The following is a 6,000-nucleotide window of genomic DNA, read 5'->3' on the forward strand; positions in this document are numbered from 1 at the left end:
AATAAAATTTGGTTTAAAGTTTTATAAAGAATTGGGCTTTGGTATACAGACAGAGATATGAAATGATTGTGTGTATAGAAAGTAATAAAATAAAGAGGGGTTGATTTTCCTTCAAGCTCAGCCCAATTTAATGGATTGTAAATTTAAAGAACAAATTCAGCTTTTTATATACAAAGCCCACAGTAATATTTAAAAGTGAAATAAAATTAAAAAATCATATTGTGTGGCTGTTAATTAGGGTTCAAGGAGGGGAGAGACCTTTATGTGGTCCTGGGCTTAAACCGTTTGGTGCCAAATGCAACTAACTCTCCAATTTCAGCTTTTAAATATCACTGTGAACTTGCTAGAAGTTGCCAGGCTTTTTGTGTGTTGTGTCGATCCTTTTTGTATTTTTTCCTATGGCCCTGTCTTCCAGGCTGTTTGGGGGTTAACAGCTTGATTTAATGGAAATTGTACAGCTGTCTAAGTATTCAGGACTGTGGGTTTTACAGTGACTTAGGATGTGTACCCAGCCCAGTCTAAGAGTGCAGTCCATTTCTGTGTTTTGTATAGACATAAAATATTATATATATATATGCCCCTGTTTCCACACGAGCTTTCAGGCTAGCTGGAAACAGAAGTTATGAAGTAGTGGTCTAAAGACCGCTGCTTCATAACTAGTACGCCTGCTCTGAGGCAGCGAACAGAAATTAACCCGATTGAATACGATCGGGTTGATTGACAAGCCCTGCTAGCGGCCTATTGGCCTCAAATCTGCAAGGGGAGGCATTGTACAAGCAGTTCACAAGAACTGCTTGTGCAATGATCAATTCTGACAGAGTATGCTGTCGGCATTTATCGACGTGCGGCAGACATGATACGCTACATCACTGAAAAGAGAGAAGCACTCAACCTGGGAACGAACAATAGCATAATAGCTTGTTCTATGGCTAGTTACCACCCTAGAAGCAGCCTCTTTTTGCTCAATATGTGCCTTTCACAGAGAAGAACTTTCCTAAAGCATATCAGTCTGATCCTGACTTCACAGTACAGTCCCAAAATACCAGGCAATCCCTCTGTGAACGAGAGAAACAGCAAAACCCCAGAAGTACGTTTTGGCCTATTATTGTGGGCCTCGTCAGGGACGTGCAGCCATATCCCTCTAGGCACTCTGAGTTATAGCTAAATAAAAACACACAGCAATTATTTGTATCTATTTATCTAATTATCTATTTGTCTATCTATTTATGAAATGTTAGTGGCTTTTTCTTTTTCCAAGTTAACTTCTGAAAATGTTGCACACAAGTTTAATACAAGTAAAAATATCACAAAAACATAGCTAATTGCAGAGTACAGAGGTTTATATGTGTGCAGATAAATTATAGTTGTAACAATGTCATAAATATTTCATTAGAATTGTGCTCTAAAAAGATATTGAAAGAAGCTTTGTAAAATACAGATTTTGTGCATTTAATAAACATTGGTTTTGAAATACTTCACACTGGAGTTCAAATATAACTAAGAGCACATTATCATTACACTTTTGTTTGTAAAAATATTCGGTAAAAATACATTGGCCGCGAGTCTGCAGGGGGCGGCGTTGCACCAGCAGCTCTTGTAAACTGCTGGTGCAATGCTGAATACGAAGAGCGTATTGCTCTCCGCATTCAGCGATGTCTGTCGGACCTGATCCGCACTGTCGGATCAGGTCCAACAGACATTTGATAAATAGGCCTCTTTGACTATCAAGCAGCGGTCATCACCAGCCCTGTTCTACACCTCTTATACAGTTTCTGCTCATGCGAGATTGGACATGTGCGAAAAGGGGCGGGTTTGCACATGAGAGCAAAGGAGTGCTTGTGTGCAATGGTAAATGCAGGCAGAGGAGAAGCAAATATGTCCACCCCTGTCCACCGTTGTTTTATAAATTGAGCCCTAAATGTCAATCATATTGCTTCATTAGTGACTGAACAGACCGCATATCCTCAAGTTGTTTACTTTATTTAGGATTCATGCCTTATAAATTGACTATAAGAGGCCAAAGAAATATGGAATAACAGTTTTTTTAAAGGGCCATTATACACCACATTTTTCTTTGCATAAATGTTTTGTAGATCATCCAGTTGTATAGGCCACCTTGTAGTGTTTTTTAAAAAATGTTTATTTTTGTTATTTTTTAATAACATTGTGCAGATTTTTAGACTCCTAACCAAACCCCTCCGTGTCAGAAGTAGCTTTTCCAGTCTACTGCAGGCTCCTATTTGTATAATCTGTCCTTTCATATGCAGGGAATGGGGGATTGTGTCTGCAATTTAGCCACTTTACATGGGTGTACCTGCTAACCTAATCAACAGAGCTAAACTTTAAACTTCCAAGTAAGTTTTTAAAAGGTTTTATACAGGATTTTTAGATCGGTATCTGTGCATATTCTTCTTTATAGTAATATCTATTGCATGCAGATATATGAAAATTGGTGTATACTGTCCCTTTAATAATTGAAATAAATTGTAAAATAATCAGACAACATTTTATAAAGTACTGAGAGCATATTATGCCAAAATCAGAAGCCGGTCAGATTAAGTTTATTTTATAGTTGAAAATGAAAAATTAATATTTATTTTAGCATTGTATGCTTATTTAGTCTAACAGCATTAAAGTTTACAGTGCTTCATTTTACAGAGGTGATGACTTTTGTACTGAAGTAATTTATCCTTCTAATTATGGTCTAGATTACAAGTGAGGTGCAAATGATTGCGCTAGAGTTATCGCAATCGTTTGAGCATCCTTTCCATTAAGCTTGTATTACAAGTTGAGCACAATCCTTTTCCGTGATCTCAGAGCTGTGGTTAATTTTTTCCAAAAGAAAAAAGTTGCACAAAGCACTTTAAAAATACATTACAAATTACACTGTTTTATTTTTCACACAAAATGTCTTTTTAATTTTATTACAGTTGTTGTATATATATATATATATATATATATATATATATATATATATATATATATAAATATATAAGTACAGTTCAAAATTCAAAATGTCAACTATACATTTTGTAACCTATACGCACCTAACCAAAAATGTAGGCCCTACTAGAATACACTACTACAAACTTTAAACCCATATTTAAATACATATATCATTCTGGGAGGTGGCTTCGATTTGATACCTAACCAAGCCTATAATAGGATGGGAGGTCCTTCTACTAGGGATGTTTTTAGGATGGAAGGGGAAAGTGTTTTTAAAACTATTCCTTAGTTTTGTTAGTGTGTGATATATGGAGAATACATCATCCCAAAGGACAGGATTCAGGCACGGATTAGGGCATACCGGGCAAATGCCCGGTGGGCTGCCGGTTACCTTAGCCCCGCCGACCATTACCACACACAAGTGCTGTCAGTCTGTTGCTCTTACTTTGCCACAAATATTTATTTGTTGTTGTGACATGATATAGTTAATATGGTGCGAATCGTGGGGTTTCCTTAGCGGCGCCCACCATTACCGCAAACAAATAGCTGATAGCTCAATATCCCTTTAACTAGCAATAAGATGGTATGTAATCGTGGGGGTGGGGTGGCAATATGTATCCTCGTCTGTGTGGCCAAAAATCATAGCACCGGCCCTGGTTCTGTGAGACTGCTAAGGTTGTCCTGATGGGTAAAATTATTTCATGTATTTACAATCTTCCTAGAAGGGACCAACCAAAATATGATACACTGCAGGGTAATTTAGCACAAGCTTACCAAACCTATTGTGAATCTCCAATGAAAATTCACTTTGAGAATTTTATAGCGGTCAGGGGAGATGTTGAGGCTTTTTTGAAACATCAATCCGTACCTGCCTTAACAAAAACTGATAGTAAGTACTATAGTTTTGGTAACAAAACCAGAGGAATGTTGGCCTCCCAGATTACTCTATCTGGATCTTGAAGATTTGTAGCCTCCCTTAAATTTGATGGGAAACATTACTCTTCCCGTATGGACATTGGCAACTTCTTTGCCAACTTTAATAATAATAATAATAATAATAATAATAATAAAATGCAATAATCACCAGAAAAATATTGTACTAATATAATATGTGAAATGAAGTGCATAAAAAAAAACAATTAAAATGAAAATACAATGTCCGATATCATAAAGCCAATAATGGTCTTTTTTCCTTTTCCTCCACAATTCCATGTCAAAAAATAATATAGAGAGAAATGCAAAATAGTGCAATAGAGTTTGATTTCAAACCACTTCAGTTAGTATTACTCATGTGATTAGTAGCTTTCTGGAAAAACTCCAACCAATACAGCAGTGTTATGTTTGTCATATAACCATCCACACTTTCAGCATATGTATAAATGGTTTAATTATTCAAAACACATACAGAACTTACCAAATACAAGCATAAGTCTCATACCAAAATTACATAATTTATTAACGCATATATTCCTGCTAGCTAGGTAGCGCATCTTATCTCTATGTATTTACCCTAGAGCACTTACGATTTATCAATTTAAACGTAAAATGATGAAACAACTATTTATAGAGCAATACAATGTTAAATTGGATGTACTTAATAGACAGAAAATGTAAAAGAACTTTGTTAATATAAACATGTTTATTGAGATATTTTCTTATTTGTAACCTCAAAATGCAATGCAATTGTATTATATTCTCCCTCAATAAAAAAATAATAAAAAAATAAAGATATTTTTATTATATTTTTCTTGGTTCTATTTAGAAAAACATACAACTCTGACAGATGTTGCTGGCTTTTACATCAGGGCAAAGTATCTAAAAAAATATATGGATTTATGGGAAAATTAAACAAACATCCATCGATTATCCTTATGGTGATCTTGACTCTTTGTTGGATTATACCTGCTATAGACTTCGGAAAGTAAGATAATGACTATATTTAGGCATTTTAGCTCCCCAGGGAGAAAGATAGTGACCAGCGCTTTAACAATTTTTAAACAAACATAAATGAATCTCAAACTTTATTAAACTTACAACATCCTATATACTTTTACAATCCAGCGTTGCTAGCCCTACTTCCATCAACCAATACTGATAACATGTCGTTAACATCCCGCACCCCAGCTGCTCACACTCTTGAAACAAGATTCTACATACAGTAAAATCAAAATAGAAAATCATGTTTAAAATTTGTTTGTGTTTCTCAAAAGATGCATCCATCTTGGCTCTATTCAGAGGTTCCTTCTTGCACTGTACTTATTGGTTAATCAAGTATATGCTTTAGCCATGTAATATTAACAAAAAATAATTAACTTGTACTCACTACAAGACTAGAACGAGAAGAACCATAAAACTTGTAATGGCCTAATATTGTTTAACACTAAATCATATCCATTGACCAAATGCCACTATTCAGTACTTCTGAAAATTCGCCTCAAAAATCAGCATATGATGAGTAATTAGATGCTAACTCTAATTCACAAGAGCATGTGTGAACCAAAGGCCGTCTCTCAAAGTCAGACATTTCGCAAAATGTTACATTGATTGGTTTTGACAAAACAAATCTGATCCAGTGCAGTATCGCATAAAGAAACTGAGCTCTATATTGTCCCTTTCTCTTATAAACCGCAACAGGTAGTTGGATGTGGTGGTTTCTTGATGAGACGTTAGTTGGTAATTTGATGAATTTGGCCACTTTTCTTGTATTAGGCTTGAGTTCTGAAAGTACTTCCTTGAATCCCTTGACACATACACATTCACCAATTTCTATCAGAATTAGCTTCCAGCATTTGATAATGTAAGCAGGTTGTTGCACTAACTCTTTGTGAGCAATCTCTTCTAAAAGTCTAGAAAAATTATGCTCTGTTGGCATAGTAGAGCAATTATAGCCTGAGAGTACACTAAGTATTTTTTCTGTGTCCGAGTTTGAAAAATTATTTAAAGCTTTGGTTAAAACATCTTTCTCTGTTGGGCTTATATAATTAAAAAAGGCGTCCATCAGAGTGCTCTCTTTTGGAGGGAGAGACAGTACCTTGCCAAAAATGGATGTGCTAG

Source organism: Bombina bombina, chromosome 5 (assembly GCF_027579735.1).
Source record: "Bombina bombina isolate aBomBom1 chromosome 5, aBomBom1.pri, whole genome shotgun sequence".
NCBI lineage: Eukaryota > Metazoa > Chordata > Amphibia > Anura > Bombinatoridae > Bombina > Bombina bombina.